This window comes from Urocitellus parryii, chromosome 1 (genome assembly GCF_045843805.1).
Source record: "Urocitellus parryii isolate mUroPar1 chromosome 1, mUroPar1.hap1, whole genome shotgun sequence".
Classification (NCBI taxonomy): Eukaryota; Metazoa; Chordata; class Mammalia; order Rodentia; family Sciuridae; genus Urocitellus; species Urocitellus parryii.
Window position 1 is genome coordinate 180,347,458 of NC_135531.1, and position 11,498 is coordinate 180,358,955.

Consider the following 11,498-nt stretch of genomic DNA (forward strand, 5'->3'; position numbering starts at 1 on the left):
ACCGACACACGTGCAGCTCCATGGCAAACTCCACACGTTGTCCATGCACCACTCCATGTCTCCTCTGTGAAGCTGTGTGCCGCCCACACGACACCTGCGTGTGCAGGGTCAGACCCGTGAGTGTTAGTGCACCCCGTTCCAATGGTGACCCCAACTTGATTTGATAGTTGGGTATTGATTGAGCAATAGAAGAATCTTTGTCTGAAAGTCAGATAGATGGCAGACAGACAGATGGATGACCGAAGGACAGATGGATGATAGGTAGAGAGCGTTTGCAATGACTGAATGTGGTGAGGGCAACAAGTAAATGTTAACCCATTTCACTGTTTCAATAATTCATTTCAGACTCAACAGGACCAAGTCAGACACAAACATCAAAAGGAACAGAAATACAAGTCCCCACGGCTTCTGTCTGCTCTATGGGGAGGGAGCCACGGATGCGCGGACACAGCTTCTACCTGAAGCAGCCTGATTCCCATCACCATGGGGTGCACTGCATGGGCGCCACATGTGTGTGTCGGCCTGGGAACCCTCCTGGACTGGACCTCAGGACACTCCCTCTCTCTCTTCAGGTCTCACACTGGGATCTCTTGGTACCTCTTTCTCTCACAAGCCAGGGTTGTGACAAGAATCTCCCAAGCTGCTGTGGACATTCCAGTACAGTTATTCCAGCTTTTCAGAAGGGATGTTCTTGTAGAAGAGGGTGGTTCTGCCGCTCCTGAGTGGAATGGTCTGTGGTTCCCCCTGGGTGCCTCTGCTCTCCGCAGGCCAGATGGCCAGATGGTCTTCCCGAACGGAAGGAAGGTTCTACTGCAAAGTCCCTCCCGTGTCAGCTGGCTTTCCTCGGCCGTCAAATGCTGGCAGTCAATCAGCTTAACGAGAGAAAGGCTTTGTTTTGGCTCCTGGTGTAGGAGCTTTCCCCAATGGTCATTTGTCCCTGTGGCTTCGGGGCCTGTGGCGAGGTACATCATGGTAGGGCTTGAGGTGGTCGAATCTGCTCATGCCTGGCATCTGAGAAGCATGGGGATGCAGGAAGGGACAGGGCCAGCATCTTCAGGGCATGTCCAGGGTGGTGACCCTGCTTCCACTGGCCCTCCTCCACTACCCAAGCAGGCCACACTGCAGCCCAGGCTCTTACCATGCAGGCCCTGGGGACAATCCAGGTCCAGTCTGAGCACCGACCTTTACTTCACTGCTCTTGACGTTTGTGTTCAGGTGTGTCCATGTTCCTACCCAGCCCTTTCCTGTAGTGGGTGCATGTGTATTTAAAATTGCTGTGCCTCCTCTTGTCCTCTGTCGGGACAGAAAGACGCTGTCTCCAAAGCCGGTTGTAATTCAAAGTCTTTGGTGTCCAAGGCACAGGATCACCCTGCTGTCCTGTATTCACCACTAGGGCATCCTCTCCTTCCACCTCTATAATGGTGCCGTACAGAGCTCAGGTCTCAATGCGTCCATCTGTCTGCTCACGGTCAGTTTCCCCAGGCCTGCTCCAGGTAATTAAGCAAAGTGGACACTTGTCCTTTTCTCCACCATGTTCTCCTGCAATGACCACATCCTTCTACTCCTCAGTATTTATTGCCTGTCGCTTTTTTAGTGATCTGCTTTGGTCTTTTCCTCTTTCTCTTTTGCATATCTATTTAAGGTTTATTCTGTTTTCCTGACAATGTTCAGTTATCCACAAGTGTGTTTAAATATATCTCACTTATTGTCCTTAGAACGGTTACTTTTACTTTCTTTTAGGCTGTTTGTCGAACGCCCCCCCCCCCTTTTTCTGATTACTTGCAGGGAATTGCTGTGTTCTGGGTTATTTTGGTTGATTCCAGTTTTAGACTGGTGTAATGGCCACGAAGTCACAGCTTCTGACCTTGTAGCCGGTGTCTGCTTCTTACTCTTTCATCCCTTCTGGTGTGTTTGAATCACAATTAGAATTAATTTTTATTCATATACTTGAAATTATTTAATAAAGATAATAATAATTCATGGTAGTTATAGTATTAGATATAACGCATTTATTATTTTCAATAAAACATGGAATAATTAGATCAAGCTAAATTATCTATCATGTCAAATATTTAACCTTTGGAAGGGGACATTTAAAGAAATATTGGAAGACATAAAATTCAAATTTTAGCAATACTCACCACACTTTCCAATTGATCTCAACAAAAAAAAAATGAACTTTTTACTCAAAGCTAACTCCAATTTGTGTTATTCCTCCTGTTTTGTTATTTTTGCCCATAATTTCCTTGGCTTCTCAAGGTTTTTGTGGTTTTATATAAAATTTAATCTATAAAAATGACATTAGAAATTTGTAGGGATTACATTGTATCTGCAGATTTTATAATATGGTAATTTTAACAATATTAATTCTTCCTTTAATTCACAGAACATTTTAATTATGAATTCCTGAACTCCTTCTCTGTCATTCCTTCTGCTGTGCTGGCCATGGGTTCGAATCACGTAGCATCTTGATTGGTTTGGGGCACTCTCTTCCCTTGTCTTTTCATGTTGCTGTTTGTCTTCCCTTCTAGCTCTGTGTATCTTAGATGTTACTCTTTTACCCTATAGGCTTATCTCCTGTAGGGATACCTCTCCTTTGAGGTGAAGGACAGTGTTATCAGATCCCAATATAAACAATATACACCCTAAAAACTGATGTTTGCCATTAAGACACTTACAGTTTGGTCACAATGTCCAGAAATGGTGAATTCAATTGTTATCTACAATATACTCAGTAGATTTGTAAAAGGGTTTACAGTTTCTGATGGTGGAAAAAGAACCAGGGGTGAGGAGTAGGGTGATATGCAGAGGAGGTAGGGGATGAGGAGATAGAGTTGCTGTATCTTAGGAAGTGTGCAAGAGAAATCTAAAGAGGAAGGTTAGTAGCAGGAGAAGGGAGAGGAAGTAAATTTGAGTAGACAAGTAAGTGGGAAGACAGAAGAGTACATAAAACAAACACACATTCATATTAAGAAAAATAAAAATGTTAAGATAGTAGAAACTGATGGGAAAAAAAGAAAGAGTATACTACACAGGTGTAATATGCTAGTCAGAAGTCCCAGTCCGCGGTATCCTAATTCATGCAAAGCACTTGGTTTCACATATGTTGGGGATGTGAGGGTGGGAGAATAGAGAGGGAGAGGAAAAAAAATCTTGAAGGAAGACACAGGGATTGTTTGGTGGAGATCAGTATCTTTCCTGCTTCCCTTCTCATCCAATAGGGGAGGGTCGTCTGTTGTTAACTGGTGTCTCCACCCTCTGAATGGTGAAGAAACTGAGTAGAAACTGGGTCCCTGGCCAGCCAGAGTTCCAAACTGGGAGTTGCCCCTACTGAAGATGGTGATGAAGGTGACCCAAGATGGAGGCGCCTGCTTTCAGCAGTGGGCTGTCGGGTTATGTGGGGGGAGCCGTGATGGCATTGGACGACGAGTTCAGAAACGACTCTGTGGTGTGCAGTGTGTGGCTGTTGGCTGACTTCAGAGCCTGTGGGAAGTTCTCAGGAGCAGGCCACTACGTGTAGGGGACTATCTCTGCTGCTGCAGAGTTCCAAGTTGGTGTGATGGGGCAGCCCCATGTTGGTAGATGGGGGTCCACACAGGAGTGGTGGCCAGATTCCTGCATGTGAGAAGCTGCCAGGTGTCCTGAGGGGGAGTGGCATCAGCGATTTCTGCTCCGGTGAGTGGCTGAGAGTTCTGTGCGGGTGCTGATGGTCCCACTTGGTTGCCCAGTAGTCCTGTGTGGGCCAGTAATTGGGAGACCTACTCTGATGCGGAGGCCTAGAGCCCTGTATGGGCATGGTGGCCGTGTTTCCCGCCAGGGAGCAGGAATATCGCTTGTAAAGAAGCAGTATTCTCACTACTTGAGACCTAAGTCAGGGAGCGACACAGAATGCTGCCTCCCTTCGGCCCACCATCTTGGATCTCGCCCAATATTAATTCTTCCAAGCAAAGAACACAGTATACTTTGCAATGCATTTTTTTTTTATTGTTAAATTTTATTTTGGGTTGACACATCACAATCGTACACCAGAACTTCAGGGAGACACCTCATTTCCAAACCATAACAAGTAGTCTACTTTTCTCTTTTGTGAACCTCCATAGTCATTCATAAGAGTCATGCTGCTAATTTACTTTTCTGAGCAGAGACTGTTTGGGACATAATTGGGATGCTCAGAATTGGGAAAAAAAATATTTTAAAAAATAAATAATTGCAGACCAAAAGTGGTGTAATTAACATAAGTAGTAGTCTGGAAAGAAAGCTTTCCTGTTTCTACAGATGACAGAAGGACAGAATGAAGCAGAAATCACAGCTCTCTAGTCGCAGCCCATGAAAATGCTGAGACTCAGGGATGGGGAAAGCATGATGATAAAGTCACACAGGCGCACATGGTGGAAGAGTGTGGCAGATGATGACCAGGAAGCAGAGAAAGAGAGAGAGAGAGAGAGAGAGAGAGAGAGAGAGAGAGAGAGAGAGAGAGACTCCACTTACCAGACAAAAATATATACCCCAAAGCCACGGCCCCAGTGCCCCATGTCCTCCAGCCACACCCACCTGCGTCAGTTACCACTCAATTAATCCCATCAGGTGATTGATTCAATGGTGGGGTTAGGGCTCTCAGAATCCAATCATTTCCCCTCTGAACCCTCTCGCATGTCTCCCACATGAGCTTTTGGTGGACAGCTCACATCCAAACTGTAACAGGGAGCATAGCAGGGTGAGCAGGTGAACGGCCAAGGGGAAGAGGTGGAAGGAAGACACATAGATGGATGGATAGGACAGATTCAGACTCAGCAGCAGGTGGAGGCTGAGGTACGAGTACGTGCACGGTGGGCAAGGGTCCAGGTGAACTTAGGATAGCCCAGCTTTTGACCTGTCCACCCAGGATCAACAGTCCTCCTTTCCTCTCCAAGACGTTCACTATTGGATGCCAAATGTTAGGGTCCCAAAGTTTTGAGTTGGAGATACACATAAATGGATAGGTCAGCTGAAGTTACATGTGGGTGCACAGACAGGCATTGTAGACATTGAGGGGCAACTATTCTATGAATTCTCCCCATGACTTCACTCTGGGCAGAGCATGGAGTCGCTCTGTTCTAATGCTCTTCTTGCTGTGAACATGCTCCTCCACATAGGACCCTCGTGAGCGCTCCCTTGACCTCTGTGTTTCTCAGGCTGTAGATGAGGGGGTTCAGCATAGGGATGATCACCCCGTAGAGCATAGAGACGAGTCTGTCTCTGGAGAGGGAGTCTTGGCTGGAGGAGCGGCGCATGTAGGTGAAGATGGCTGTGCCTTAGAAGAGGCAGACTACCAGGAGGTGGGACGCACAGGTGGAGAAAGCTCTGCGCTTGCCTTCTGCTGACCGGATCCTGAGGATGGTGCAGATGATGTACACATAAGAGACCAGGGTGGTCAGGAAGGCGCTGGTCCCAAAGATGCCTCCTATCACTAAGGCAAGCATCTCTGCCATGTATGTGGAGGAGCAGGAGAGGGCCACAATCTGTGGGATGTCACAGTAGTACTGGTTGACCAGGTTGGACTTGCAGAAAGACAGGCGGAAGGTGAACACGGTGTGCAGGAGGGAGTTGAGGAACCCAGCTGCCCAGGTCCCACACACCAGCTGGACACAGCGCACCTTGGTCATGATGAGGGCATAACGCAGAGGAAAGCATATGGCCACGTAGCGGTCATAAGCCATGACAGCCAGCAGGAAGACTTCGGTCCCCATCAGGGCCACCAGAAAATAGAGTTGCACTGCACACCCAAGGAAAGAAATGCTGTTCTCCCCGCTCAAGAGGTTGTGCAGCATCTTGGGGACGGTGGTCGATTAGCAGAAGATGTCCAGGAGGGACAAATTTGCCAGAAGGTAATACATGGGAGTGTGCAGCTTTCTCTCCATTCCAAGGGCCAAGAGAATGGCCCCATTTCCCGCCAAGGTGATCTGGTAGATGACGGCAAAGACCACGAAGAGAGGGTAGCGCACCTCGGGGAGGTCGGAGAGCCCCATGAGCACAAACTGTGTCACTGTGCTGAGGTTGCCCACGTCCATCTGCTCCCTGCACAGGGCCTTCCTGGAGGGAAGGAAGCCAACAAGCCGGGTTATGTCTAGAGAGCAGGGAGCCCGGGGCTGGGAAGCTCTGGGAAGCAGTGGGCATGTGGTGGACATGACCTGTCAGCCCTGCTGACCAGGAGGTGTAGCTATTTGAACCCCTGTTGGACACATGTCCTTTACAGTACTTACGATATTTCTTAAAATATTCACCCTTGGTTCCTTACCAAGAGGAAATCTTCTGAATAGATGGAGAAATTTAAAATCTACCTTCTCCATCAAACATTTGAGGAGTTTCCATTGTTCTGGGGATTGTAGAATTCAGTGGAAATCCACCTTCCCTTTGACACCTGCTTTGTTCTGCTTTGTATTATTTCCAAGTGTTTATTTTTATAGTTTGTCTCAATACTAAGACCTTGACATAGAAGCTGTGCATTGTTCCTAGGTGTGCCCACTTCTGTAGACACTAGGAATTAGCACTTGAAAGGATGGAGAGAGGGTGGGGTGATAAGTGGTGCACGCCCTGCTCTGACAGGCTCTTCCCATTCTGAAGAAATCAAAGGAAGGATGCTTCTTTATCTACAAGTCATCATCACTCAAACATAAACTTAACTCAATAAAATTAAACTCACCCTGAAGACATAAACCGACTTGTTTGAAAGTGTCTGTCTGTCCCCATTCAGGAAATTATATATATATGTGTGTGTGTGTGTGTGTGTGTGTGTGTGTGTGTGTGTGTGTAAACACATATATACTCACATTGTTCACACATATCTTTTGAATGTAAAACTTGCATACTTAGCCACATGCTTAATATATTTAGGGAAATAAGGTGGTTTAAATTACATATGCTAGAACATGTTAGTTTTATTTATTCTTATTTAATTTTCTAGTTTCACTAGTGTGTCTCATCAGAGTTCACATAATTGCAATTCTTAAAACTATTTACAACATGACTTTAAATGAAGGTCTACGTGTTTACACTTGTGTGGGGTTTTTCTATCCCTTTGAAAACTGGTTGTTTTTTTTATTTGTTTTCTTTGTTTTTTTAATTAATTAATTAATTTTTAATATTTTTTAGTTGTAGATGAACACGATACCTTTATTTTATTTATTTATTTTTATGTGGTGCTGAGGATTGAATCAAGTGCTTCACATGTGCTAGGCAAGCACTTTACTGCTGAGCTACAACCCCAGCCCCTTTCATTTATTTTTTAACACACACATTTGACTGGAAATTCAGAAAAGGCCACTAGAACACAAAGTGCAGAAGTCCCTGTCTGTGACCCCCCTTCTTTCTGCATTGCCTGATAAGACTATTGATGACTTCTTTGCTCAGGTAAAATACATAATTACGGCAACTCATACACAGTGATTTATTTATACAAACGGAATGAAACTACCTCCTCACCCTTTCTCCCTGCAGGATTTAAACAGGAATCATGGATCCTACTTAACACATCAGTCCTCCCTCCTCATGGAGCATCCACAGTGAACCATACATACATAGCACTCTCCATGATGAGCTCTCTGTCTCGTGGAACATACTGAAGAACATTGCTGTGATAACCATAAAGTCCTTGGGTATCATTATGCAGCTTTGAAAAAAAAAGAATTCCACTAAATGAAAGAAAATGTTAAAACAGGAAACATCTACTGGCTGGGGTTGTGGCTCAGAGGGTGAGTGCTCGCCTAGCACGTGGGAGGCACTGGGGCCCACCCTCAGCACCACATAAAATAAATAAATAAAATAAAGGTATTTGTGTCCAAATACAACTAAAAATATGTGTTAGAAAAACAGACCATCTACTGTGACAATTCTAAAATTCTCCAATGTCCATGAGTCTATAGAGATATGTAGTTTCAGCTGGCCCACCTTTTTATATGTAACACTTTGAAAACAAAATAGAAACATAAATTAAATGAAGTACTTTTTATTTCAAGAAAATTAGTGTCTTCAGAGAGTAAATATTTATTTTGTAATAAATATTTGTTTTTCTTTATATACACACTGAACAATTTGACTGGTTTTAAAACTCAGGGTTATGAGACATGAGTCTATAATATCTTCATAACCATGAACCAACTTTCAGTTACACACTCAACTTGTCCTCACAAAGATAATAAATCTCCTTAAATTTTGCACTTGAATGTTTAAAATGTGTTCAAGCTCATGATATAGAGTCCAGATTTTTTCCTGTGAGGATCTTCCTACTAAATTAAACACAATTCAATCCTAGGCATTTGCCATCTGATCAGAAGCACAACTTATAGGTTGCTAATAATAATGGCTGGGGATGAAGCTCCGTGAACTTTCCCACTTACCTGAGGATTCCAGAGCCCTGCACACAGAAGAATCGGGTTCGTCCTCAGGACGGGCATGCCATGTGTGGTCTGTGGTCACTTGGTGAAGCAGGGGCGGGCGAGAGTGTGAAGGACACAGGCAGAGATGGGCTTGTTGGAGTCAGAGCCAGGGGCGTGGTGACTGTCAGGGAGAGGATGTGCAGCCAGGGTCAGTCCACCAGGAACTACCCAGAAGCCTGTCACCTTAGCAGTTCTCAGCCTGCCCTTGGGCACATGCAGTCAGAGCACCGTGAACCATACGTACAGGTTTTCTCTTCAGCATGGGGTCACTTTTGTTTTCCAATTTATACAGAAAAGAAAAGCATTGACTAAGCACAAACAACCACTGACAGATGCTAAGATAATTTAAAACATATAATTTTTAGTATAATGATATCAGAAAACATTACATTTAAACTTTCTTTAGCAAAGAAGAATTTTCTTTAAAGCTTTATTGCCAAGCAACAAGTTATATAGCTTCCCTTTTGACTCTGTGGGTTGGTACTCAGAAAAAAAATTTTAAAACACTTCTAAAGGGTACCTGCCACCTGGTTGGTGGCATCTTGGTGCCTGTTAACTCTCATGGTCCCGTTTCACAGGGACACACACTCAGGATTGTGGGTCAGAAACAGCGTCTAGAGACTTCTGTGCCTTACATGCAAAGGTGGTGGAATGCACAGTGTGGGCATGTTTTATGAGCTGAGCTGAACTATTTTTACACATTTAGGTACTCTAAATAATTGAAAATGTTCTCTTTGCTTGTTTAATGCTGTTTTAACCGGCTTCTTAAATGTGTGCATTTTCACCCTATATTATCTTCACAAAATCCAACGGCTTACCATTCAACGTCCAGAATTGAACACTCAATTTTCCTACCTTTCCTGGTCCACAGGTGTCTTCAGCAATACCAAATTTCAGGAATAAAGCCAGGTGACCAGAGAACTAAAAGCACATCAGTTAACCCAAGCCACTCCTCAGCTCTACGTGAGGCTCCTGTTCAAAGTCGCACTGTAGTTTATAGTGTCCCCACCTCCCCTATGACGACAGTGCAGACCCAGGTGGGAATACCTGCACAAGTCCCAGTTACTAATGCAGTCGTGGGCACTCACAGCTGAGCAATTTCACATAGGTGTGAAAATGGACCTGAACTGTGGAGCGGTGATGAAGGGCTTGTTTTAATTGCCTAGAGTGAGAGAAAACAAAACTTTCCCCTCTGATTGTATGATCAGACAAAAGTGAAGAAGAAATTGATGTTTTCACAATAGTTTGCTGTAATCAGAGTAATCATTCCTGTAAAATATTTCACTGCCAAATTGGTATATATTTCATTCATGTCAGATAGGGTGAACTTTAATACAATCTTATGCACAAACATTTACTTTTATGTTGTTAAGATTATTTACCATAAGCATGGAAAACTGTTGTTAGACACAAAGTGGTTGGAATTTCAAATTGATTTAAGTCTGTAATCAATAAATCAATTTTCTTATAGTATACTGATTAGAAATTAAAAGAATCCATATGAATAAATTTTGTATTCACATGTATACAGGTAAATGCATAGAAAAATCAATATATTATAGTTAGTAAGTCCAGGTAAAGGAAATATAGGTGTTTGCTGTATCATTTCATTTTTTAATATAACTTTGAAACTTTTCAAAATACAGTCCTATCAAAAAATCAAACACAAACATGAAAATAATACAGGGAAAAATCTGTCTTGCGTTCCACCTACATGTCCACATCCTTACTAACTAAACTGCTGACTAGTGTGAAAAGAGCCCACTCTGAGCTCTATGCCATGGGTGGGGTGTGTGTGTGTGTGTGTGTGTGTGTGTGTGTGTGTAGAGACATATACACATGTATTTTATCCCACATGCTTTCCTTCACTGAATAGTCAAATCTCAGTTTTAATATTGGTCAGGAACTGGAAAATAATGAACTGTTCTGAATTATAAATTATATTCTGAATAACCTAGCCAAATTCTTAGCGACAGAAGATGGAGCAGAGGTTGGTGAAGGCCTGTGGAGGGAGGAATCAAAAGTTGTTGAGAGTTTGGGCTTTCTGTCTTGCAAACTGAAGAGTGTTTGCACTTCCCAGTGTGCATAATGCTAGTGATCTTTAGACTTAAAACTGACAAAGACAGAATGTTTTATTTTAATCATAATTCAAAAATTAAATTGAAAACACAATCCACATAGTGGAAAAAATTTGCAAAATACCTGGCTGATAAGGGAGTGGCAATTAAGGTACACGGAAATTCTCATAACTTATAACTCAAAATGCCCAGCTAAAAGTAGGCAAAGATCTGAATGGGCGTTTTTCAAAGGAAGGTTTACAAATAGTTAAAAGCACATGAAAAGATGCTGCACTTGATTTACAGAGGACTGCAAATAGAAACCAGGATGAGGTGTCCCTCCACACCCAGGAGAATGGTGAGAATCAAGTGAGATGACAGAAGCTCTGGCAAGATGTGGAGAAACTGGAACCACACCCTGCCTCTCACAGTGACCTCAAATAGCTCCTCCATTTGGGAAAACAATGTAGCAGTTTCTCAAATGATTAAATGTAGAGTTATCATGAAAGAAACTCAAGAAGTCCACTAGTAGTGAGGAATCCCACTCCCAAGAGGAGGGGAAAGAGGTCCACACAAAGATCCATATGTGAGTGTGTATGTACAGCAATGTCATTCACAGTGCTGACGACTGGAAAGCAGGCAAGTGTCAGCAGTAGATCAGTGGATAAACGAGTACCCTACACACACGCAATGGAGTAATGCTTGCAAGCTACACCTCTGATGAGGTATCACGAACCCATTCCTAAGAAAGAAATAATCCCACAAATGGGCTAAGGCCTGGCCAGCCATTTCTGAAATGAGACACTCAAATGGCCGACAGATGCACAAGAAAGAGAAGCTCACCACCACTGACAACGTCGGCTGCAAATCGAATCCCCCGGACACTCCCTCACGCAGGGCAAAACTGCTGACACCAGGAGGAAAGAGCTTCCATGTGCTCAGAGGTGAGCGCTTGCCTAGCACAAGAGAGGCCCTGGGCTCCATCCCCAGCACTTTGAACAAACAGAGAGACCATATGTGTCCTCAAGTG

General features: G+C 43.8%; 1 pseudogene; it reads right to left on the reverse strand.

The window, feature by feature from the left end:
• Positions 1–5,093: 5,093 nt before the first annotated feature.
• LOC144250332 (olfactory receptor 5V1-like) lies at positions 5,094–6,047 on the reverse strand (annotated as a pseudogene).
• Positions 6,048–11,498: the final 5,451 nt, after the last annotated feature.